This window comes from Anomaloglossus baeobatrachus, chromosome 1 (genome assembly GCF_048569485.1).
Source record: "Anomaloglossus baeobatrachus isolate aAnoBae1 chromosome 1, aAnoBae1.hap1, whole genome shotgun sequence".
Classification (NCBI taxonomy): domain Eukaryota; kingdom Metazoa; phylum Chordata; class Amphibia; order Anura; family Aromobatidae; genus Anomaloglossus; species Anomaloglossus baeobatrachus.
The window spans coordinates 25,627,183-25,654,852 of NC_134353.1; positions in this window are offsets into that span (position 1 = coordinate 25,627,183).

The following is a 27,670-nucleotide window of genomic DNA, read 5'->3' on the forward strand; positions in this document are numbered from 1 at the left end:
TCCAGGACGAGAAGGAAACATATTCAAAATAAAATAATGAAGCAGAAGATACAATCAGTAGATCAGTAAATAGTCCATACCTTCCATCAGACTGACACGTCTGACAAGAAGAATTAGTCTGAGAAACACAAAATGTTTGATGAGTTTTCTTTATTAAAGTTACAATCTGCAAACAAAGGAGACAGAAATCTACAGAAGTAACCGGAGAACTGATCTCAGGAGAGGAGCAACCGGCACAACACAAACTGCAGATTATGCGGAGTCAGAGCAGAAACCATCAATCACTCCGAGGAACAAACAAGTTACTGATTTGTTCCAAAGATTTTCAGTTATGAAAGTAATACATTTTTTATTTTTAAGAAAATGCTTCTTTCTTTGAACACTAGAAGTGAAGCCTTGTGTCCGGCTGTAACCATTGTGCACATGTAGTGCAGGACAACGGTCTCCAGACAGGAGGCGGCACAGCAGGGGTCATGGGTCGGATGATGTCAGTTATGGCCGCGATACTTTAGCTCCGAGTTCAGGATGTCAGTCAGGGATATGATTCTCCTAATCCAGACAGAAATGTGAACGTTGTCACAGTCTCGAGATGACAAATTCTCACTCTTCACGAGTTCCCATAATGGGGCAAAGTCGGTGACTATTTTCTCCTGAATAAGAGATTTTTTTCTGCTGTTTTGTAGACAAGGAGTGAGCGCCTCTATGTGCATCTGTAACACGTCTCTTATGTTTCCATTTTCCCGGAGGCTGGACTGGAGCAAAGTAGGATCATTGTCAGAAAGTAAACTGATCTGAGTCAGAACCTCATAGAGGATGACACAGACATCATCGGGTCTCATCTTTGAGACATTATCAATAAATGATTCCATATTGTGCGCTCGCTCATTGTTACACACAGACATTGTATGATTCCGGTCACTGACGGCGCGGTGCAGCCGTGTAAAGAATTTGGTAGGAGGTAATTTGTATTTGCCGTCCGGCTCTAGACCGGCCAGCATTTTTACAAATATGACCATAAACACTATTTTGGAGAACGTCATGGCAGGCTTTGCCTTTGTTTTCTTGTTTCAACCTTTTGGGTTTACTTTTTGAGAGATGTCAGAGATGACAGTGACAGAGTTGTGTCTTCACAGTGCGCGGTGCAATCGTTATCTGTATCGGTGTATGTAACGCCAGGACTCAAATTGTCAATGTTTCCATGAAAGGCAGAAGCTCTATCAGTCTTCTCACCGCAGCTTATACTGAATATCAAACTCAGAACATGCGGTGCATAGAGCAGCGGCCGGTGTCGCTTCTGCTGATAACTGGGCTCCATATTGGCCCTTATATACTCTCCAGAAGAGCCACATTTTATTCTCTGGAGCAGATATTCACACAATGCTACAGCAAACATGGTTATTGCCGTTTATTTGCTTAAGACATTTTTCTTGCTCTTTTGTGGTTTGTTTTTTTTCAGATAAACTTGGAAACAAAGTAACTCAAAGGCTTCACATTTACTAGTAAGTTACAGTCAGGTAATATCAGCGATGATACAGCTCAGGACTCGAGCCCGTGTCTCCGGCATGTAGGACAGGAGCACTGCCGCTGCGCTGTACATGCTGCACGCCACGCCCATCTGCAGATAGTTACTTCTCATCTACACAAGTCATTCTCTGCCTCCAGGACGAGAGGGAAATATATTTTCTGCCCCCTGGTCCTTAGTACTGTCTTTGTAAGAAAATAAGTCATGTGCCAGTCCTTTATATTGACCACACATGTATTTATACATATAAATGAGATCTCCTCTGAGACGTCTTTTTTCTAAGCTAAACATATCTAACTTTTTCAACCTGTCATCATACGGGCGGCCTCCATTCCTCATCATACGGGCGGCCTCCATTACTCATCATACGGGCGGCCTCCATTCCTCATCATACGGGCGGCCTCCATTACTCATCATACGGGCGACCTCCATTACTCATCATACGGGCGGCCTCCATTCATCTCATCATACGGGCGGCCTCCATTCGTTGTAGTGGTCTAGTTGTCGCCTTTGAACTGACTGTAACTTCTGAATGTCCTTTTTAAAATGTGGAGCCCAAAACTGGATCCCGTATTCCAGATGTGGCCTTACAAGTGATTTATAGAGGGATACCAATACGTTGGGATCACGGGATCTAATCTCTCTTTTTATACACCCTAAAATCTTGTTTGCTTTAGCAGCTGCTGCCTGACATTGAGTGCTGCTGCTCAGCTTATTTGTAATGAGAATACCCAAGTCCTTCTCCTGTTCTGTAGTCCCGAGTTTACTTCCATTTAATGTATACGCAGCTATAGGATTACTCCGTCCTAGGTGCATTACTTTACATTTATCAACATTAAATCTCATTTGCCAAGTATCTGCCCATTCTGACATCTTTTCCAGATCTTTTTGTAATATTGTACTATCAAGGTCAGTTTTTAATATCCTACATAGTTTGGTGTCATCAGCAAAGACTGACACTTTACTATCAATCCCATCCACAAGGTCATTAATAAAGAGGTTAAAAAGAATCGGTCCTAGCACAGATCCCTGCGGCCCCCACTGCTGACTATAGCCCATTTAGAGAATGTACCATTTATGACTACTCTTTGTTTCCTATCTTTTAGCCAATTCCTTACCCAGTTGCATATTGTGTCCCCTAGTCCTTGCTTCTGGAGCTTTAGTATAAGGCTATTATGTGGTACAGTATCAAATGCCTTTGCAAAGTCCAAATAAATCCCATCAGCTGCATTACCAATATCCAGGTTTCCACATGTTTGACAACAAATAAAAAATATTCTGAAAACATTCTAAAAGACAAAAAAATGTTTGACAACCTCTCAGGAGAGGAGCAAACGGCACTAAAATTTTCCATTATAAAAGTAATAAATTCTTTGTTTTGAAGAAAATGCTTCTTCCTATTGAACACTAGAAGTGAAGCCTTGTGTCCGGCTGTAACCATTGTGCACATGTAGTGCAGGACAACGGTCTCCAGACAGGAGGCGGCACAGCGGGGGTCATGGGTCGGATGTCGCTCAGATACGGCCGCGATACTTTAGTTTCAGTTCAGGTTTTCAGCCCAGAATATGATTTTACTGATACAAGATGAGAGATTCTCATTTTTCATAATGCAATAAACTAATGGACTATTTTCTTGCTTTTTATGGTTCTTCGTGGAGTTTTATTCACTTCATATATTTCTTGCTCTGTTATAGTTTGTCATTTGATTTGTTGCAGTTTGTTTGATGATTTTTTTTTTGTATGTCTGTCACAGGATTATTTTGTACAAGTGTTTATTCGCACATCACTGAATGATTTGGCAAGTGCAGCTGAGGAATCGCACCCGTGTCTCCGGTATGTAGGGCAGGAGCACGATCACTGTGCTGTACAGCGTTCTTCGTGGAGTTTTAGTTGCTTCTTATATTTCCTGCTTTGTTGTAGTTTGTCATTGATTTGTTGTAGTTTGTTGGATGATTTTTTATTCTATGTCTTTGTCACAGGATTTATTTTGCTCATCTGTCTTTTTTTGTAGAAATGTTTTATTCATACACCATTGAATAGATTTTGACAAGTACAGCTGAGGAATCGAACCCGTGTCTCCGGCATGTAGGGCAGGAGCACTACCGCTGCGCTGTACATGCTGCACGCCATGCCCATCTGCAGATACTTTACTTCTCTTGTGCACAAGTCATTCTCTGCTTCCAGGATGTTCAGGAAACATATTTACAGTGAAGAATGAACAAAGCATACAACTAGCGCTCGCTGCCGGAGGATAGTGACACACGTTTCACAAAAAAAAAATGTTTGCAGCTTTTCTTTATTAAAGTAAAGTTAAAACCTACAAATAAAGGAAACAGAAATCTACAGAAGTAATGTACAGATAGGAGCAGACTGGTCACTATTTGTACAGATAGGAGCAGACTGGTCGCTATTTGTACAGATAGGAGCAGACTGGTCATCACTGGTATGATATGGACTATTTGGATGATTCTTATGTCGATCATCTCTTTGGTTTCTTAACTGAGGGTGGAAGTTGTGTCTTCACGTGGAACGGTGCGATCACTGCTCTTCTGTGTAATCTGTGCTCAGTATTGTCTCATCCACATGTATCGGTCTGGAGGTTGGGATCAGCGCACTCTCTATACTATGTCTGGCTGCACATCATTAACACTGTGGTTATTCTTCTTGCAGCAACATCAGGTCTCAAGTTGCTTCAGATAATTCTTAGTTTGTTAGATGATTTTTTTATATCCCTTTATCACAAGATTTTTTGTAGAAGTCTTTCATTCTCGCACCATTGAAGATAGTTTGACAAGTACAGCTGAGGAATCGAACCCGTGTCTCCGGCATGTAGGGCAGGAGCACTACCGCTGCGCTGTACATGCTGCACGCCACGCCCATGTGCAGATAGATTACTTATCATCTACACAAGTCATTCTCTGCCTCCAGGACGATAGGGAAATATATTTACAGTGAAGAATGAAAAAAATATAGAGTGAGAGGCTGCACAAGGTTAGAGACACTCGTTTGACAACAAATAAAAAATATTCTGATAATATTCTAAAAGACAAAAAAATGTTGTACAACTTCTCTTTATTAGAATAAAGTTACAATCTGCAAACAAAGGAGACAGAAATCTACAGAAGTAATCAGAGAACTGATCTCAAGAGAGGAGCAACCGGCACAACACAAACTGCAGATTTGGCACTAAAATTTTCCATTATAAAAGTAATAAATTCTTTGTTTTGAAGAAAATGCTTCTTCCTATTGAACACTAGAAGTGAAGCCTTGTGTCCGGCTGTAACCATTGTGCACATGTAGCGCAGGACAACGGTCTCCAGACAGGAGGCGGCACAGCGGGAGTCATGGGTCGGATGTCGCTCAGATACGGCCGCGATACTTTAGTTTTCAGTTCAGAATATGATTCTTCTAATCCAGATAGAAATGGTTTTACTGACACAAGATGAGAGATTCTCATTTTTCATCAGTTTTCATAATTAAATTAAGTAATGTTCTATTTTCTTGCTGTTTATGGTTCTTCGTGGAGTTTTAGTTGCTTCATATATTTCTTGCTCTGTTGCACTTTGTCATTTGATTTGTTGAAGTTTCTTTGATGATTTTTTTTATTATATCTTTGTCACAGGATTATTTTATACAAGTGTTTATTCGCACACCATTGAACAGTGTGACAAGTAAAGCTGAGGAATCGCACCCGTGTCTCCGGTATGTAGGGCAGGAGCACGATCACTACATTGTACATGGCTCATTGTGGAGTTTCATTTGTTTCAGACATTTCTTGCTCTGTTGTAGTCTGTCTTTTGATTTTTTGCAGTTTCTTAGATGATTTTTTTGTACTTTCTCTTTTTTTTTTTTTTTTTTTTAAGTCTTTCATTCACACACTATTGAAGAGAGTTTAGCAAGTACAGCTGAGGAATCGAACCCGTGTCTCCGGCATGTAGGGCAGGAGCACTACCGCTGCGCTGTACATGCTGCACGCCACGCCCATCTGCAGATAGTTTACTTCTCATCTGCACAAGTCATTCTCTGCCTCCAGGACGATAGGGAAATATATTTACAGTGAAGAATGAAGCGAAAGCTACAATCAGTAGATCAGTAAAGAGTCCATACCTTCCATCAGACTGACACGTCTGACAAGAAGAATTAGTCTGAGAAACACAAAATGTTTAACAAATTTTCTTCATTAAAGTAAAGTTACAATCTGCAAACAAAGGAGACCGAAATTTACAGAAGTAATCGGAGAACTGATCTCAGGAGAGGAGCAACCGGCACAACACAAACTGCAGATTATGCGGTGTCAGAGCAGAAATCATCAATCACTCAGAGGAACAAACAAGTTTATGATTTGTTGTAAAAATTTTCAGTTATGAAAGATTTTTAAGAAAATGCTTCTTCCTTTTGAACACTAGAAGTGAAGCCTTGTGTCCGGCTGTAACCATTGTGCACATGTAGTGCAGGACAACGGTCTCCAGACAGGAGGCGGCACAGCGGGAGTCATGGGTCGGATGATGTCAGTTATGGCCGCGATACTTTAGCTCCGAGTTCAGGATCTCAGTCATGGATATGATTCTCCTAATCCAGACAGAAATGTGAACGTTGTCACAGTCTCGAGATGACAGATTCTCACTTTTCACGAGTTCCCATAATGGGGTAAAGTCGGTGACTATTTTCTCCTGAATAAGGGATCTTTTTCTGCTGTTTTGTAGACAAGGAGTGAGCGCCTCTAAGTGCATCTGTAACACGTCTCTTATGTTTCCATTTTCCTGGAGGCCGGAGTGGAACAAAGTAGGATCATTGTCAGAAAGTAAACTGATCTGAGTCAGAACCTCATAGATGATGACACAGACATCATCAGGTCTCATCTTTGAGACATTATCAATAAATGATTCCATATTGTGCGCTCGCTCATTGTTACACTCAGACATTGTAGGATTCCGGTCACTGATGGCGCCGTACAGATATGTAAAGAATTCGGTTGGAGGTAATTTGTATTTGCCGACCGGCTCTAGACCGGCCAGCATTTTTACAAATATGACCATAAACACTATTTTGGAGAACGTCATGGCAGGCTTTGACTTTCTTTCCTTGTTTCAATCTTTTGTGTTTACTTTTTGAGAGATGTCAGAGATGACAGTGACAGAGTTGTGTCTTCACAGTGCGCGGTGCAATCGTTATCAGTATCGGTGTATGTAACGCCAGGACTCAAATTGTCAACGTTTCCATGAAAGGCAGAAGCTTTATCAGTCTTCTCACCGCAGATTATACTGAATATCGAAGTCAGAACATGCGGTGCATAGAGCAGCGGCCGGTGTCGCTTCTGCTGATAACTGGGCTCCATATTGGCCCTTATATACTCTCCAGAAGAGACACATTTTATTCTCTGGAGCAGATATTCACACAATGCTACAGCAAACATGGTTATTGCCATTTCTTTGCTTAAGACATTTTTCTTCCTCTTTTGTGGGGGTTTTTTTCAGACAAACTTGGAAACAAAGTAACTCAAAGGCTTCACATTTACTAATAAGTTACAGTCAGGTAATATCAGCGATGATACAGCTCAGGACTCGCACCTGTGTCTCCGGCATGTAGGGCAGGAGCACTGCCGCTGCGCTGTACATGCTGCACGCCGCGCCTATGTGCAGATAGTTACTTATCATCTACACAAGTCATTCTCTGCCTCCAGGACGTTAAGGAAACATATTTACAGTGAATAATGAAGAAAAGATACAACCAGCGCTCGCTGCCGGAGAATAGTGATATACGTTTCACAAAAAAAAATAATAAATATTTGCAAATTTTCTTTATTCGAGTAAAGTTACAATCTGCAAACAAAGGAAACAGAAATCTACAGAAGTAATCAGAGAACTGATCTCAGGAGAGGAGCAACCGGCACAACACAAACTGCAGATTTGTCACTAAAATTCTCCATTATAAAAGTAGTAAATTCTTTGTTTTGAAGAAAATGCTTCTTCCTATTGAACACTAGAAGTGAAGCCTTGTGTCCGGCTGTAACCATTGTGCACATGTAGCGCAGGACAACGGTCTCCAGACAGGAGGCGGCACAGCGGGGGTCATGGGTCGGATGTCGCTCAGATACGGCCGCGATACTTTAGTTTCAGTTCAGGTTTTCAGCCCAGAATATGATTTTACTGATACAAGATGAGAGATTCTCATTTTTCATAATGCAATAAAGTAATGGACTATTTTCTTGCTGTTTATGGTTCTTCGTGGAGTTTTAGTTGCTTCTTATATTTCTTGCTCTGTTGTAGTTTGTCATTTGATTTGTTGTAGTTTGTTAGATGATTTTTTTTTTTGTATGTCTTTGTCACAGGATTTTTTTGTACAAGTGTTTTATTCGCACACCATTGAACAGTTTGGCAAGTACAGCTGAGGAATCGAACCCGTGTCTCCGGCGTGTAGGGCAGGAGCACTACCGCTGCGCTGTACATGCTGCATGACGCACCTGTGTGCAGATAGTTAACATGTCATCTACACAAGTCATCCTTTGACTTCAGGACGCTAAGGAAACCTATTTACAGTGAAGAATGAAAAAAATATAGTCAGTGGCTGCCGAAGGTGGTTAGAGACACACGTTTGACAACAAATAAAAAATATTCTTATAATATTCTAAACGACAAAAAAAGTTTGATGAGTTTTCTTTATTAAAATTACAATCTGCAAACAAAAGAGACAGAAATCTACAGAAGTAATTGGAGAAATGATCTCAGGAGAGGAGCAAACGGCACAAACTGCAGATTTGTTACAAAAATTTTCCATTATAAAAGTAATAAATTCTTTGTTTTGAAGAAAATGCTTCTTCCTTTTGAACACTAGAAGTGAAGTCTTGTGTCCGGCTGTAACCATTGCACACATGTAGTGCAGGACAACGGTCTCCAGACAGGAGGCGGCACAGCGGGAGTCATGGGTCGGATGTCGCTCAGATACGGCCGCGATACTTTAATTTTCAGTTCAGATTTTCCGCCCAGAATATGATTCTTCTAATCCAGATAGAAATGGTTTTACTGATAAGATAAGAGATTCTTATTTTTCATGTGTTTTCATAATGAAATAAAGTAATGGACTATTTTCTTGCTGTTTATTGTTCTTCATGGAGTTTTAGTCGCTTCATATATTTCTTGCTCTGTTGTAGTTTGTCATTTGAATTGTTGCAGTTTGTTACATGATTTTTTTTTGTATGTCTGTCACAGGATTTTTTTGTACAAGTGTTTATTTGCACATCACTGAATAGTTTGGCAAGTGCAGCTGAGGAATCGCACCCGTGTCTCCGGTATGTAGGGCAGGAGCACGATTATTACACTTTCCATGGTTCTTCGTGGAGTTTTAGTCACTTCATATATTTCTTGCTCTGTTTTAGTTTGTCATTTGATTTGTTGTAGTTTGTTAGATGATTTTTTTTTGTATGTCTGTCACAGGATTTTTTTTGCACATCTGTCTTTTTTTGTAGAAGTCTTTCATTCACGCACCATTGAAGATATTTTGACACATACAGCTGAGGACTCGAACCCGTGTCTCCGGTATGTAGGGCAGGAGCACTACCGCTGCGCTGTACATGCTGCACAACATGCCTACGTGCAGATACATTACTTATTATCTATACAGGTCATTCTCTGCCTTCAGGAAGCTAAGGAAACATATTTACAGTGACGAATGAAAAAAAGATACACTCAGCGGTCGCTGCCAGAGAATAGTGACACACGTTTCACAAAAAAAAATGTTTGCAGCTTTTCTTTATTAATGTCAAGTTACAACCTACAAACAAAAATCTACAGAAGTAATGCACAGATAGGAGCAGACTGGTCATCACTGGAATGATATGGACTTTTTGGATGATTCTTATGTAGACCATATCTTTGGTTTCTTAACTGAGAGTGTAAGTTCTGTCTTCATGTGGAAAGGTGCGATCACTGCTCTTCTGTGTTATCTGTGCTCAGTATTGTCTCATCCACATGTATCGGTCTGGAGGTTGGGATCAGCGCACTCTCTTGTACACTATGTCCGGCTGCACGTCATTAATACTCTGGTTATTCTTTTTGAAGCAACGTCAGGTCTAAAGTTGCTTCAGACATTTCTTCCTGTGTTGTAGTTTGTTACATGATTTTTTTTGTACGCCTTTGTTGCAGGATATTGTTGTAGAAGTCTTTCATTCTTCCACCATTGAAGAGAATTTGGCAACTACAGCTGAGGAATCGAACCCGTGTCTCCGGCATGTAGGGCAGGAGCACTACCGCTGCGCTGTACATGCTGCACGCCACGCCCATCTGCAGATAGTTACTTATCATCTGCACAAGTCATTCTCTGTCTTCAGGACGCTAAGGAAACATATTTACAGTGAAGAATGAAAAACATATATAGAGTGAGTGGCTGCCGAAGGTTAGAGACACATGTTTGACAACAAATAAAAAACATTCTGATAATATTCTGAAAAACAAAAAAATGTTGTACAACTTCTCTTTATTAGAATAAAGTTACAATCTGCAAACAAAGGAGACAGAAATCTACAGAAGTAATCGGAGAACTGATCTCAGGAGAGGAGCAACCGGCACAACACAAACTGCAGATTTGTCACTAAAATTTTCCATCATAAAAGTAATAAATTCTTTGTTTTGAAGAAAAAGAAAAGCCAGGACGCCTGCCCTGAAAGGGCTCAAGGGAGGGCAACATGACTGAGGAGGGATGCTAGGCCTGAGGATTAGCAAGGGGTTAATGCTCAGGGTATTTTGTGCGGGAAAAGTGGGAGGTGGAGTTATAGGGCTGTGGGGCCATGTAATTGGTCCAGGGGGTTGCTAGTGTAGGGGAGTATATATAGGGCTGGATTAGGAGGTGGGAGGTCATTCTTTACCTGAAGACGTCTGGAATTGTTTGGATCCTGGAGAGGGTGGTAATCGTGGCACAGATGAAGAGGACCAGCACGTCCAGCAGCGGATGGAGTAGCAGCTGCAGCAATGGTCCAGGGACGTCGGCGGCGCTGAAGATGGACCACCCTGCCTTCGTAGCGGCAGCGTCCGCTTAGCGCCTCAACCCGGAGACGATCGCATGGTGCCGGCAACGAGAGAGGAGCCCCAGCGGAGGACCCACGGCAGCGGTGGCGGCGGCGGACCCAGGAGACGGGACATCGCGGGGCCTGGGCCGGAAGTCGGGCACAGGCTGCAAGGTTGCGGGGCGGTGAGTGCTGTAGCCGGCTCCCCTTCACTTCCGGGTCGCAGTGGCAATTGGTGTCGTGCGCGTTGCGGGGGCGTGACCCGGCGCGGTCACCTGACCCGCTGCGCTCACCTGACCGGCAGGGCTCCTCCGACCCGCTGGGCTCCTCCGACCCGCTGGGCTCCTCCGGCCCGCCGGGCTCACCCGATCCGCTGGGCTCACCCGATGCGCAGCGGTCTTGTGGGGCCGGCGCGGTCACGTGGGGCCGGCGCGGTCACGTGGGGCCGGCGCGGTCACGTGGGGCCGGCGCGGTCACGTGGGCCGGCGCGGTCACGTGCCCCTTCGACGTCGCGTCCACATGACTCGCTGGGCGGTCATGTGCCCGGAATCATCCAGGAGGCGCGGCCTGCACGTCGGTGCGAGGCCCATCTGATGGCACGGACCCATGGCAGCGGTGGCGGCGGCGGACCCAGGAGACGGGACATCGCGGGGCCTGGGCCGACAGTCGGGCACAGGCTGCAAGGTTGCGGGGCGGTGAGTGCTGTAGCCGGCTCCCCTTCACTTCCGGGTCGCAGTGGCCATTGGTGACGTGCGCGTTGCGGGGGCGTGACCCGGCGCGGTCACCTGACCCGCTGCGCTCACCTGACCGGCAGGGCTCCTCCGACCCGCTGGGCTCCCCCGACCCGCTGGGCTCCTCCGGCCCGCCGGGCTCACCCGATCCGCTGGGCTCACCCGATGCGCAGCGGTCACGTGGGGCCGGCGCGGTCACGTGGGGCCGGCGCGGTCACGTGGGGCCGGCGCGGTCACGTGGGGCCGGCGCGGTCACGTGGGGCCGGCGCGGTCACGTGGGCCGGCGCGGTCACATGCCCCTTCGACGTCGCGTCCACATGACTCGCTGGGCGGTCATGTGCCCGGAATCATCCAGGAGGCGCGGCCTGCACGTCGGTGCGAGGCCCATCTGATGGCACGGTCACACGGCTCGGTGACGTGCCATGTAACCATCGGCAGCAAGGAAGTGCGGCCGGCACATCTGTGCAGGGCCTGGCCAGCAGGGGGTTCGCTGCGGATGTCGTTCAGCGGAGTGGGTGAGTGATACCCCTGATTCCACCCGCTATCCAAAAGGTGCGGCCTGCGCAGCCGCGTAGGGCCCGACCAGCAGTCCAGCAGTAGCACGTGATGGGGCAACATCGCAGGAGGGCTACGGCGCGGGGGTTTGGCGTGACAACCTGGGTGGCGCGTCCGCGTGACCCGTGGCGCGGTCATGTGGTCCGGCGTTGCCGTCACGTGCCCCCGGCATCTGGTGCAAGATTCAGGAGCTGCGCCCTGCGCAATTGCGCACGGTTATGGTAGCGGATCCAACTATGGATACGGATTCCCACAGGCGGCTGAGCGGCTGGAGCGCACCCCCCCCCTCTCCATTTGTGGCTTCGAGCCGGTGACCTTTCGCCAAGCGTCCCCGGATGGCTGGTTAGTCCGGGCGCTTTCGGTGCGGCCCAGGAGGGCTGCATCCGGCGTCTATCGGTGGAGAACATGGCGGTGCTCGACGCGGAGGACATGTGACGGCTGTTCCGCGGGATTCCATGGAGTCAGCCTAGTAAATTAAGGCTCACTTAAAACCTTGTATTAATGCTTGGATTAGGGTGGGTAGTAAGGGTGTCGATACGTATGATTTCGGGTGCAATAGGGCGGTAGTTTGTTTGTCAGCCGGTTTCGGTAGGAGGTAGGGGGCCCTGTTACAGCGTTGAATTTTATACGGGAGTGGTGGCTCTGTGGTCCCGGGTGCCTCGCTATGCATTTCATGAGCGTTGGGGTTTTTCATGATAGGGTGTTTATCTCTAGGTGACGCAATTGTTTATTATGGTTGGCGTAATTGCGCTTGCATATTTTGGGTGATTTTGTATGATTGGGTGTTTTCCTGGTGGTTCGTGACTAATTCAGGTGTAAGTCGGCGGTGGGGCGGAATGTGAGGCAGGTATACGAATACTTGCGAAGGGGTGGTGGATAGGATAACCGAGTTCACGGCGATTCCATGGTTTATGTAATGGTTAGGGGAGTCTTTTAGCTAGAGGTTTATCGCGGTTAATAGTATTTGATAAGGGTTCGATGGTAGTCCACATACATGGTGGCCCGTTCTGCGGGGGTGCATTTGCATTTGGTGGCTGACTCTTGAGCGTTGCATGGGGTGTGTGTTATTGCTGGTGGGAGGTGAAGGGGAATGTGGTTGCGTTTCACGAGGGGGTGCTTTATACTCTATAGGCATCGGCCTGAGTCCGGTCCTCCAACAGGGGTTGTGAGAGTACTGGTGGGTTTTTCAGGTTTACTGGGCGGGCATGTTTTGTTGCGGCCAGATGTTAAGGTCGTTATGATTGGGACAGCAGTCCTTTGGAGATCTGTCCTCCCTGGCGGCGGTTGACGACACCTCCCGGGGGGTCTTGAAATTAACTGTTCACCTGTATGTGGTGCCCTGTCTAGCCGTCTATTAACAGGAGTAATAGGCGTTTAAAAAAAAAAAAAAAAAAAAAACACACTTTTGTTGCCTGGGTCTGTAATCGGGTTTCAGTGCTTGTTTACGATGTCTGTTGGACAAATATTGTGTGGAGCGGGATGTTTTATGGTTGCCCCAGGTCTGGTTATTATGTACATGGTCCGAGTTCGGTTGGGGGATTATCCGATATTCGGGACGGTCGAGTGTTTATATTCTGTTCCGGGGACAACCTGGGACTGCTACGCTGTTTCTTCATGCCCAGGGTGTACCTGCGGAGGTAGCATGTGTTTGATAAGTCGATGTGTTTGGTTCGGCTAGGTAGGGCCCTATGTCTGAGGTCAGGTTACGGGCCATTATCAGGCTCCAGTGTACGTCGTGCTACTGTTTTGGGGGTCAAGTTTGGCTTATTGCCCTGTGTGCCGTTTGGGGGCCTTTGTAGGATCTGCGGGTTCATGGGGAGATTACGGGAGTTTTCTAGCAGTGGCTGCACAGGGGCAGTTTAGCAAGTTTTATGCGTGTGGATTGGTATGCGGTTCTTAGTAGGGTCGCCGGCTTAACGATGGCAGAATGTATCAGGCGGCATTCGTTATGGCAGTTGATAGTGGCTCCGCTGGAGTTTATCATAAGAGTTGGTGGTTCTCGTTTACGATGGGCTTGGGGGTTTCTTTCGGGTACAGCGGGCGTGGCTTTGACTTATGGGTATATGGTTTGTCTTAGAGTGTTTCTTCCTGGTGCCCCCGGAGAGGGGGCTCGGGTAATGTGTCGGTGCGAGGAATAAGTGACATTGGGGTTGGGTTATCCAGTGAGTGGATTATTGGTGTCCGGGGGCCTCTGATTGGCGACTTGTGGGATTTTTCCAGCTAGCCAGTGCTGATGGCGGGTTGTTCCATTCGTTGGTTATGCTGATAGATCATGGGGCACGTTGTGGGTTCGCCGATTGTCAGGCGGTAGTGTAGCCCCTCCCAGTATTGCATTGCCAAGTGGTTACTTTGGTCTTACGTATTTGTCAGGACCGGCAGGCATTGTGGCACACAGTTGTGCGGCGCAGCTGTGGGTGAGGTGTCGAAGTAGTGAGCGAGTAGGTCGCAACTTTGCCATTACCTCCCTCAATGTCAGGTTGGGTGGCAGGGGCAGCCAGCGCGGGGTGCACTGACTCTTATGGTTTAAGGACCTGGTAACCGTCTGGGGCGGTGCCCCGTTTGGGGGGTGTTTTTGCGGCGCTTTAAGGCTGAGTGGCGGACAAGCACCAGGCACCTGTCGGTGCAACGTTTGACGGTTGGCCCTGGCTTATGCGCCTGCAATTTCGGAGAAATGTGGTGTTTGAGTTTTCCTGGACTACGGGTTTAGTGGGAGCTGCTGTTCTCTCATTTTGTGAGTAGTTTTGAGTCTGCAGTTTAGCGGGGATTGGGCGTGGTGTGCAGTTGGCTTTGGTGAGAGGGGGCAACGGCGGTGCCGTGCTTGAGGGTTCAAAGTGCACGGTGATACCGATGAATAACGGTGGTCATGGGCCCCTTTTCCGGGGCTTTGAGCAATATGTGGTGGTCAGAAGGGTGTATTCTGACTTAGTTTTGGGTTAATCGTCTGGTGTTGGGAGTATCGTTACACATTTGTACATAGTTAAGGTCTTTTCTTCAGGCTGGTGGTCGGTTTGGCTGTTTTCGGTTCCGGGTTGTTGTGACAACAATTGTAGGGTGGCATGGTTTTGGCTATTGGGCTGGGTGGTGTTTTTAGGATCTGTGCGATCACACACAGTTTACGGGAACGGCAGCGTTTTGGTACGGCGCGTGGGTGGAGGAGAGGTGGTCGCTGGGGCATCCGGGGTGCTTGATTCGTGACATCGGGCCTGATTGCCCCGGGCCATTTCTTCTTGCCTGGGTGCCGTGCTCGTGCCGTTGTTCACAGGGGCATGACTGCCCAGGTGTTGCTGGGTATGTTTTAGGAATCTGTCAGGGGTTGGGGAAACAGTGGAGGTTGTTTTGTTTCTGACTATAAGGGTTGGCTTTGTTGATTTACCAGTTGATGGGTAATTTTAGGAGGCGCCTGCAGTGTAGCTGTCTCAACGAGGCCGAGCTTGTCCCTTATTCCATGAAGATGGGGGCGGCAGCTCTGGTGGCTCGTTGGGGACTGGGCGCGCAGGCGGTGCAGAGGATGGTAATGGTACACCAATAATGGTTGGCTTTGTTAATTATCAGTTGAGGTGTAATTTTAGGAGGCGCCTGCAGTGTAGCTGTCTCAACGAGGCCGAGCTTGCCCCTTATTCCATGGAGATGGGGGGCGGCGGCTCTGGTGGCTCGTTGGGGACTGGTCGCGCAGGCGGTACATAGGATCTGACGACGTGGTCGGTTAGTTGCAGGTCTTGGGGGCGGCTGACCTTGTTGTACTAGTGGCTTGGTGCTGGTTGGCATCGTAAGGTCTATTGGGGGGTTATTTTGCTCGATTGGCATTGGTCCCGCAGTATTGGTTGCTCGACCCGAGGAGTCGGCTCGGGTCGAGGTTTTTTGGTGGTGGGGCTCGCACGTACAAGGTGTCATACGTGCTCGCTGTGGCGGAGAGGAGGGGGGTATTTGAAGTCGGTGGATTGCACAAAGAGCGGGGGGGAACCCAGTGCAGGAGCGGGTTACCCCTGGTGTGCAATGGTATGGTTGGTGGGTCCCTGCTGTGCTCGGTCACAGCGGGACATGTTAACGTGGGACCCTGCTGTGCTGGGTCACAGCAGTGCATGTTAATGTGCTGGGTGTCCTCGAGCCGGTGTGGTGCGGCTGAGGGCACATGGTGGAGCAACACTCGGCTGGGTGTCCTCGAGTCGGTGTGGTGCGGCTGAGGGCACATGGTGGAGCTGGTGTTGCAATCATGTACAAAGAGACTCTTCACTTACCCCCCCCCCCTCCTTTGCTGGTGGTTATGTTTATGGAGTTATTTACTACATTTATGGTAAAATGTTATTGATTATTTTGGTGTTAATAAACAAGGCTGCTGTGGCCTTTACATCCAATGTCACGCAGTCCGTGTCTTATTTTAAGTGGAAAAGTAGAGAAAGGTGGATAACTGGTTTGGGTCAGAACGGCAAGTTAGGGCCGTCAGTCAGACGTTCCTAAGTCAAGAAAAGCCCGGACGCCTGCCCTGAAAGGGCTCAAGGGAGGGCAACATGACTGAGGAGGGATGCTAGGCCTGAGGATTAGCAAGGGGTTAATGCTCAGGGTATTTTGTGCGGGAAAAGTGGGAGGTGGAGTTATAGGGCTGTGGGGCCATGTAATTGGTCCAGGGGGTTGCTAGTGTAGGGGAGTATATATAGGGCTGGATTAGGAGGTGGGAGGTCATTCTTTACCTGAAGACGTCTGGAATTGTCCCGCCCACCCGCCCTATTTTGGATTTCTGGCGATCGAATGGAGAGACGAGGAGGATTGACCTTGTCGCAGCAGTCGGCGGAAAGGAGGGGGGTATTTGAAGTCGGTGGATTGCACAAAGAGCGGGGGGGAACCCAGTGCAGGAGCGGGTTACCCCTGGTGTGCAATGGTATGGTTGGTGGGTCCCTGCTGTGCTCGGTCACAGCGGGACATGTTAACGTGGGACCCTGCTGTGCTGGGTCACAGCAGGGCATGTTAATGTGCTGGGTGTCCTCGAGCCGGTGTGGTGCGGCTGAGGGCACATGGTGGAGCAACACTCGGCTGGGTGTCCTCGAGTCGGTGTGGTGCGGCTGAGGGCACATGGTGGAGCTGGTGTTGCAATCATGTACAAAGAGACTCTTCACTTACCCCCCCCCTCCTTTGCTGGTGGTTATGTTTATGGAGTTATTTACTACATTTATGGTAAAATGTTATTGATTATTTTGGTGTTAATAAACAAGGCTGCTGTGGCCTTTACATCCAATGTCACGCAGTCCGTGTCTTATTTTAAGTGGAAAAGTAGAGAAAGGTGGATAACTGGTTTGGGTCAGAACGGCAAGTTAGGGCCGTCAGTCAGACGTTCCTAAGTCATGCTTCTTCCTTTTGAACACTAGAAGTGAAGCCTTGTGTCCGGCTGTAACCATTGTGCACATGTAGCGCAGGACAACGGTCTCCAGACAGGAGGCGGCACAGCGGGGGTCATGGGTCGGATGTCGCTCAGATACGGCCGAGATACTTTAATTTTCAGTTCAGGTTTTCAGCCCAGAATATGATTCTTCTAATCCAGATAGAAATGGTTTTACTGATACAAGATGAGAGATTCTTATTTTTCATAATGGAATAAAGTAATGTTCTATTTTCTTGCTGTTTATGCTTCTTCATGGAGTTTTAGTTGCTTCATATATGTCTTGCTCTGTTGCACTTTGTCATTTGATTTTTTGCAGTTTCTTTGATGATTTTTTTTAGTATATCTTTGTCACAGGATTATTTTGTACAAGTGTTTTATTCGCACACCATTGAACAGTGTGACAAGTACAGCTGAGGAATCGCACCCGTGTCTCCGGCATGTAGGGCAGGAGCACTACCGCTGCGCTGTACATGCTGCACGCCGTGCCCATCTGCAGATAGTTTACTTCTCATCTGCACAAGTCATTCTCTGCCTCCAGGACGATAGGGAAACATATTAAAAATAAAAGTATGAAGCAAAAGATACAATCAGTAGATCAGTAAAGAGTCCATACCTTCCATCAGACTGACACGTCTGACAAGAAGAATTAGTCTGAGAAACACAAAATGTTTGACGAATTTTCTTTATTAACGTAAAGTTACAACCTACAAACAAAGGAGACAGAAATCTACAGAAGTAATCGGAGAACTGATCTCAGGAGAGGAGCAACCGGCACAACACAAACTGCAGATTATGCGGTGTCAGAGCAGAAATCATCAATCACTCAGAGGAACAAGCAAGTTTATGATTTGTTCCAAAGATTTTCAGTTATGAAAGTAATACATTTTTTATTTTTAAGAAAATGCTTCTTCCTATTGAACACTAGAAGTGAAGCCTTGTGTCCGGCTGTAACCATTGTGCACATGTAGTGCAGGACAACGGTCTCCAGACAGGAGGCGGCACAGCGGGAGTCATGGGTCGGATGATGTTAGTTATGGCCGCGATACTTTAGCTCTGAGTTCAGGATCTCAGTCAGGGATATGATTCTCCTAATCCAGACAGAAATGTGAACGTTGTCACAGTCTCGAGATGACAGATTCTCACTTTTCACGAGTTCCCATAATGGGGTAAAGTCGGTGACTATTTTCTCCTGAATAAGAGATTTTTTTCTGCTGTTTTGTAGACAAGGAGTGAGCGCCTCTATGTGCATCTGTAACACGTCTCTTATGTTTCCATTTTCCTGGAGGCCGGACTGGAACAAAGTAGGATCATTGTCAGAAAGCAAACCGATCTGGGTCAGAACCTCATAGAGGATGACACAGACATCATCGGGTCTCATCTTTGAGACATTATCAATAAATGATTCCATATTGTGCGCTCGCTCATTGTTACACTCAGACATTGTAGGACTCCGGTCACTGACGGCGCCGTACAGATATGTAAAGAATTTGGTTGGAGGTAATCTGTATTTGCCGACCGGCTCTTGACCGGACAGCATTTTTACAGACATGACCATAAACACTATTTTGGAGAACGTCATGGCAGGCTTTGCCTTTGTTTCCTTGTTTCAACCTTTTGAGTTTACTTTTTGAGAGATGTCAGAGATGACAGTGACAGAGTTGTGTCTTCACAGTGCGCGGTGCAATCGTTATCAGTATCGGTGTATGTAACGCCAGGACTCAAATTGTCAATGTTTCCATGAAAGGCAGAAGCTCTATCAGTCTTCTCACCGCAGATTATACTGAATATCGAAGTCAGAACATGCGGTGCATAGAGCAGCGGCCGGTGTCGCTTCTGCTGATAACTGGGCTCCATATTGGCCCTTATATACTCTCCAGAAGAGCCACATTTTATTCTCTGGAGCAGATATTCACACAATGCTTCACAGCAAACAGGGTTTTTGCCATTTTTTTTTTACTTAAGACATTTTTCTTGCTCTTTTGCGTTGTTTTTTTTTTTTCAGACAAACTTGGAAACAAAGTAACTCAAAGGCTTCACATTTACTAGTAAGTTACAGTCAGGTAATATCAGCGACGATACAGCTCAGGACTCGAACCCGTGTCTCCGGCATGTAGGACAGGAGCACTACCGCTGCGCTGTACATGCTGCACGCCACGCCACGCCCATCTGCAGATAGTTTACTTCTCATCTACACAAGTCATTCTCTGCCTCCAGGATGATAGGGAAATATATTTTCTGCCCCCTGGTCCTTAGTACTGTCTTTGTAAGAAATAAGTCATGTGCCAGTCCTTTATATTGACCACACATGTATTTATACATATAAAGGAGATCTCCTCTGAGACGTCTTTTTTCTAAGCTAAACATATCTAACTTTTTCAACCTGTCATCATATGGGAGGCCTCCATTACTCATCATACGGGCGGCCTCCATTACTCATCATACGGGCGGCCTCCATTACTCATCATACGGGCGGCCTCCATTACTCATCATACGGGCGGCCTCCATTACTCATCATACGGGCGGCCTCCATTACTCATCATACGGGCGGCCTCCATTACTCATCATACGGGCGGCCACCATTCATCTCATCATACGGGCGGCCTCCATTACTCATCATACGGGCGGCCTCCATTACTCATCATACGGGCGGCCTCCATTACTCATTATACGGGCGGCCACCATTCATCTCATCATATGAGCGGCCTCCATTCCTTGTAATAGTCTAGTTGCTGCCTTTGATCTGACTGTAACTTCTGAATGTCCTTTATAAAATGTGGAGCCCAAAACTGGATCCCATATTCCAGATGTGGCCTTACAAGTGATTTATAGAGGGATAACAATACGTTGGGATCACGGGATCTAATCTCTCTTTTTATACACCCTAGAATCTTGTTTTCTTTTGCAGCTGCTGCCTGACATTGAGTGCTGCTGCTCAGCTTATTTGTAATGAGAATACCCAAGTCCTTCTCCTGTTCTGTAGTCCCGAGTTTACTTCCATTTAATGTATACGCAGCTATAGGATTACTCCGTCCTAGGTGCATTACTTTACATTTATCAACATTAAATCTCATTTGCCAAGTATCTGCCCATTTTGACATCTTATCCAGATCTTTTTGTAATATTGTACTATCAAGGTCAGTTTTTAATATCCTACATAGTTTGGTGTCATCAGCAAAGACTGACACTTTACTATCAATCCCATCCACAAGGTCATTAATAAAGAGGTTAAAAAGAATTGGTCCTAGCACAGATCCCTGCGGCCCCCACTGCTGACTATGGCCCATTTAGAGAATGTACCATTTATGACTACTTTGTTTCCTATCTTTTAGCCAATTCCTTACCCAGTTGCATATTGTGTCCCCTAGTCCCGGCTTCTGGAGCTTTAGTATAAGGCTATTATGTGGTACAGTATCAAATGCCTTTGCAAAGTCCAAATAAATCCCATCAGCTGCATTACCAATATCCAGGTTTGCACATGTTTGACAACAAATAAAAAATATTCTGAAAACATTCTAAAAGACAAAAAAATGTTTGACAACCTCTCAGGAGAGGAGCAAACGGCACTAAAATTTTCCATTATAAAAGTAATAAATTCTTTGTTTTCAGGAAAATGCTTCTTCCTATTGAACACTAGAAGTGAAGTCTTGTGTCCGGCTGTAACCATTGTGCACATGTAGCGCAGGACAACGGTCTCCAGACAGGAGGCGGCACAGCGGGGGTCATGGGTCGGATGTCGCTCAGATACGGCCGCGATACTTTAGTTTCAGTTCAGGTTTTCACCCCAGAATATGATTTTACTGACACAAGATGAGAGATTCTCATTTTTCATAATCCAATAAAGTAATGGACTATTTTCTTGCTGTTTATGGATCTTCGTGGAGTTTTATTCACTTCATATATTTCTTGCTCTGTTGTAGTTTGTCATTTGATTTGTTGCAGTTTCTTTGATGATTTTTTTTGTATGTCTGTCACAGGATTTTTTTGTACAAGTGTTTATTCGCACATCATTGAAGAGTTTGGCAAGTGCAGCTGAGGAATCGCACCCGTGTCTCCGGTATGTAGGGCAGGAGCACTACCGCTGCGCTGTACATGGTTCTGCATGGAGTTTTATTTACTTCATATATTTCTTGCTTTGTTGTAGTTTGTCATTTGATTTGTTGTAGTTTGTTAGATGATCTTTTTTTTATGTCTTTGTCACAGGATTTTTTTTGCACGTCTGTCGTTTTTTGAAGAAGTCTTTCATTCACGCACCATTAAAGAGAGTTTGACAAGTAAAGCTGAGGACTCGAACCCGTGTCTCCGGCATGTAGGGCAGGAGCACTACCGCTGCGCTGTACATGCTGCACGCCGCACCCATGTGCAGATAGATTACTTATCATCTACACAAGTCATTCTCTGTCTCCAGGACGTTAAGGAAACATATTTATAGTGAAGAATGAACAAACAATACACTCAGCGCTCGCTGCCGGAGGATAGTGACACACGTTTCACAAAAAAAAAAAAAATGTTTCAACTTTTCTTTATTAGAGTAAAGTTACAACCTACAAACAAAGGAGGCAGAAATCTACAGAAATAATGTACAGATAGGAGCAGACTGGTCATCACTGATAAGATATGGACTATTTGGATGATTCTTATGTCGACCATCTCTTTGGTTTCTTAACTGAGGGTGTAAGTTGTGTCTTCACGTGGAACGGTGCGATCACTGCTCTTCTGTGTTATCTGTGCTCAGTATTGTCTCATCCACATGTATCGGTCTGGAGGTTTGGATCAGCGCTTTCTCGTACCCTATGTCTGGCTGCACATCATTAATACTCTGGTTATTCTTTTTGCAGCAACGTCAGGATTCAAGTTGCTTCAGACATTTCTTCCTGTGTTGTAGTTTGTTAAATGATTTTTTTTGTACGCCTTTGTCACAGGATTTTTTTGTAGAAGTCTTTCATTCTCGCACCATTGAAGAGAGTTTGATAAGTACAGGTGAGGAATCAAACCCGTGTCTCCGGCATGTAGGGCAGGAGCACTACCGCTGCGCTGTACATGCTGCACGCCGCGCCCATGTGCCGATAGATTACTTATCATCTACACAAGTCATTCTCTGCCTCCAGGACGAGAGGGAAATATATTTACAGTGAAGAATGAAAAACATATATAGAGTGAGAGGCTGCCGAAGGTTAGAGACACATGTTTGATAACAAATGAAAAACATTCTGATAATATTCTAAAAGACAAAAAAATGTTTGACAACGTCTCTTTATTAGAGTAAAGTTACAATCTGCAAACAAAGGAGACAGAAATCTACAGAAGTAATGGGACAAACGCAAATGGCACAACACAAACATCTGGTTTGTCAGTAAAATTTTCCATTATAAAAGTAATAAATTCTTTGTTTTGAAGAAAATGCTTCTTTATTGAACACTAGAAGTGAAGCCTTGTGTCCGGCTGTAACCATTGTGCACATGTAGTGCAGGACAACGGTCTCCAGACAGGAGGCGGCACAGCAGGAGTCATAGGTCGGATGTCGCTCAGATACGGCCGCGATACTTTAATTTTGAGTTTAGATTTTTAGGTCAGAATAATTTTTCTAATCCAGACAGAAATGGTTTTGCTGATACAAGATGATTGTGATTTTTCATGTGTTTTCATAATTTAATAAAGTAATTGACTATTTTCTCTTGAATAAGAAATGTATTTCCGCTGTTTTGCCCTGGAGATACAGACTCTATGTCATCTGTAACACTTACCTTACGTTTTACCTTCATGAAGATTGTACCAAAACACACTTTGGGCAACATCAAAACAGTTTCATTATCATGTTCAGAGCTTTATAATTAATGAATACGACATCCTCATAATTCATACATGAGACTTAATAAACAAATTACTTCATAATATTTTTCTGGTGTTTATTGGTGGAGTCAGCGGTTTTAGTAGATTTTGACCTGAGGACACTGTCTTGATCTGGAGGTTTGGATCAGCCTGTGACGACATGGACTCTCATGGGTTAAAGTTTCTAAAAATTCAGCCAGACAGCATGATATATTGTTTATAGATGGGGGAGAAGTCCCTCATTGTTTTTACAAGACTCTTGTTGACTCAATGTAATTGTGTTGGCCACTGAAAGCCAGACGTATTGTTCTCCAGACTTTTCCAGTAATCATTGTATTGTAGTTGTGTATTGCTAATGTGATTACCTTAGTAGCCATTGTCTAGTTCGTGACTCCCAGACTACATGTAGATATCCTCAGTCTTTCTATGCACATCATTTAAATGAACATTGTCCATGCAGCTTGAGATTCATCCAATGGGAGAGGCGATCTTGTCCAACCAATCGATGAGGACGCAGTGTATCCAAGTGGAAGGCTGTGGCTATAAAAGGGATTTCTTTAAGCCACCAGGTTGTTGTTGGATGCTGATGGATCCAGTCTAAGCTCTTTGGAGCTGACTAGAGGATCAGGATATCTTATGGCTTCAATCTAGGGACTCCGGTTCCGGTTGGAGACCATATCCACAGTCTAGGGATTTCGACTCCAGCTGCCAGGATTGTAACATCATACCAGGACTACCTAAGGAGGACACTCAGGTTGGGACAGTTCAGTCACCTGTTACAGCCCACCTGTTGGGGCTCTTCTGCATTGATCAATTCAGTAGCTAAATTTCTCTTTATTCATATATTCATGGCAGTAATGCAGGTTCCATTTTTCACATTTCATTCTAACAAATAGCTATTGAATTTTTCATGTCAGTATTCACACAGCAGTTTCTGCTATTCCATGTATTCCCCTTCCATAGTCACTGGTGTGCATACCTTATCTCCCCATAGTGATGTTTTTTAGGTTTTTTGCACCCAGTTCAGACATAGAATGGAGTTCCAAACGTTATTCCTTAATGTTAGTAGTTTTTCGTTTGTGAACCCTCCCCATACACACCTATTGCCAATCCACATTATACGCATATATAGCCTGGGTCTCAGCGTCCCATACACGGTAAGTTTTTTAACTGCATGAGAGGACACACACAAGCTAGGGACCCCAACGTAGAGAAATACTTTGGCGTAGTGTTGGGGCTCTTCTGCATTGATCAATTCAGTAGCTAAATTTCTCTTTATTCATATATTCATGGCAGTAATGCAGGTTCCATTTTTCACATTTCATTCTAACAAATAGCTATTGAATTTTTCATGTCAGTATTCACACAGCAGTTTCTGCTATTCCATGTATTCCCCTTCCATAGTCACTGGTGTGCATACCTTATCTCCCCACAGTCACCTGTTACAGACTTTGCAGACCTCACACAGCTTCCTAAATCTGGCGCTATTCCTTTCTCGGTGGGTGCCCGCCGAAAGCGGGGTGCTGCTGGATTGGACTAAGTGGCCCTGGAAACTCTGAGGCACGGACATTCTAATCCCTGGTGAGCCAGCGGAAGGGTAAGACTCTGTTGCCTGTTACATTTGTGTGTTTTGCTGGTTATGTGTTATGTGCCGTTAATTGTTTGGGGATCCAATAAAGTCTAATTATTGTGGTTCCCTCACCCTGTGTTGTCTGAGTAGTGTTACACCCACGGTTAAGGAGGCCAGCATTCAGTTGGGATGAGCCCTGAGCCATGCTGTCTTTCTAAAGGCGGCGGGTTTTAGTGGACGAGAGCACCCACTGAGCCCCGTGTCTCCACAATTGGTGGCAGCGGTCAGCCTATTACCTATTACCCTATGTCCGGCTGCACATCATTAGTACTCTGGTTATTCTTCTTGCAGCAACGTCAGGACTCAAGTTTTTGACTTTTCCACATAAAGCAACAAATCTATCGTCTTTTCACCGCAGGTTTCAATGGACATCGATGTCAGAGCACAATGTACATGCAGTACAGGCCATTATAGCATCTCCTGTTACTACGGCTCCATTTTGATCACATTTTTCTCTTTGCAGGAAAGTATCCACAGAAGATAATTCAGATGCCAAACCAGACATGCTTTTTTGTGGAGTTTAATTTGATTTAGACATTTCTTGCTCTGTTGTAGCTTGTCAAATGATATTTTTCTACTTATGTAGACGTCTTTCATTCGTGCAGCAAGTGTAGCTAAGGAATCGAGCCTGTGTCTTCGGTATGTAGGGCTGGAGCACTACCGCTATGCTGTACATGGATCTTCATGGCGTTTTATTCACTTGAGACATTTCTTGGTATGTTGTAGTTTGTCATTTAATTTGTTTTGGTTTGTCAAAGGATTTTTTTGTAGAAGTCTTTCATTCTCGCACCATTGAAGACAGTTTGGCAAGTGCAGCTGAGGAATCGAACCCGTGTCTCCGGCATGTAGGGCAGGAGCACTACCGCTGCGCTGTACATGCTGCACGCCGCGCCCATGTGTAGATAGATTACTTATCATCTACACAAGTCATTCTCTGCCTCAAGGATATTAGTGACATATATTTCAAATAAAGAATAAAACAAAAGATACAATCAGTAGATTAGTAGAGAGTCTATACTTCCATCAAACTGACAGGTGGCCTCCTCCCTGCCTGTCCTACAAGCGTCACAGCCACCAGCGCTGAAACAGAGTTCCTGAGCAGCGATCTGTGCAGGAGATAGCACCTGAGAAGAGTCAGTCGCCGGCCACGGCAGGTGACAGAAATGTGTTTCATCTGGGGAACTTATGGAAAGGCAAAAGCTCAGCAGAGAACAGTCAGCAGACACAGACTGAAGCCTGGAAACACATTTCTCTATTGGCTGGAGGTTACAACAAGTAGTGAAGTGAAATCCATGCATAAAAGAGAAAAACAGGATGACCGATCTCAAGACAGGAGTTGTTACGGGGGGACCGGCAGATTAGGACCAGGGGGTATATATCCTAATCGTCAGTCGGGGCCCACCGTGCTCCAGATGACAAAGGAGCTGCTGGCACCTGAGGGTTAGGTGGAAACTATAGAGCTGGAGGGCTCTGAGATAACCCAGGGAATCTGGGAACCGGTCACGTGTGTAGGGGATGTGTCAGACCGGACGACAACCCGGTTAGCGTTTTGGTGCACCTGGCGCTACACCAACCACGTGTGCAGGAAACACGTCAGGCCGGGTGGTGACCAGGTAGCGTTGACCAGAAGACCGCCACGAAAGCGCCTTGTCGGCCACGGGTGTAGGACACGTCAGGCCGAGCGTTCCTCTGATTAGCGTTTCTGGTCACCTCTCGACTGGCCACATGTGTGAAGGACACGTCAGGCCAGATGGTTACACTAGTAGCGTTGACCGGGAAGCCGAGGAGGATAAGGAACACCCTGTTAACTCCAAAGGGGTCCTCGGGTACGCTGTCCGTGTGCGTAGGAGGCACAACCGGACCGGTGACACAGTAGGTGCGTTGTCCGTGTGCGTAGGGGGCACAATCGGACAGGAGGAGCAGCAGCTGCAGCTCAATTAAGGCCACTGGGCTGCTACAGCAAGACTGGAATGGCAGGAGGGAAGCACGGTGCTTAACCCTGATGTACTGAGCAGGCACGGTTCGCCTAACCCTACCTACCGCTTCCCAACATAGGCTTATGCCGCAATGAGGCTCTAACATGGAGGTGTGCTCTGACTGAGCAAATGTGAAGACTGCGCCCTTCCATGTTGTCTCCAGCCCCTTTAATAACCTGGGTCTGGCCCAAACCCAAGGTGGACCACAATGGCACCTCCAGAGTCCAACAGCAGAGTGCCATGTCATCAGCGACGTCACAAGCGGCCTATCCTGAACCGCCACGTCACTGATGACCTCATGGCAGCCACGCCCCAAACACTTCACCAGTCATCGTCTGATGACCAATGGTGAGGTGTCGTGTCATAGGGCCGGGCCTCCGCGAGCCAGTCCGGAGTGGCCACATCATCAGGACACCTGATGCCCTCTGGCCTATCAGGGCCTGCCACCTCACGGACATGCCCAGTGAAGTCCTTCCCGGACTTTGCCTCCAATGCACTAAGTGCCTGAGCATGCTCAGTAGCCTGGACAACACTCTCAGAAATCAGACTATCAGCCTGAGCATGCTCAGTAGGCACAACACAGGACTTAGACACAGCACGCAGTCCAAGTACCTGTGCAAAGAGGCTTTTCGCACTAAGTGTAGGAGCATGCTCAGTAGCCCGAACCGAGGACTTAGCCTGAGAAATGGCACTATCAGGCTGAGCATGCTCACTAGCCGCCTCTGCACACTTAGACGTGGAGGTGAAAGCAGCCACCTGGACGACCCGAGGCACGGCCAAAAACGGCAGCCGGCGCCTGGGCGCAACTGTAACCGCAGCAGGCTGCTTGCGGCTATGGCGGCGCCGATTCGTAACAGGAGTAAAGCGGCACAAGCGAGACTGCAGGAGCCCTTTTATTTTAGCATGTAACAGAGAAGCTCGGCACCAGTCGACGGGAGTCTAGTCAACGTCCATCGTACGACACGAGGGGCTTCACGAGAACACGCTGTTACATTTTTGATGTGGAACCTTAGAAAAAATTGCAAACTAGTTTAAATGGGAAGGAGACAGAGTCTTCCTCTGGT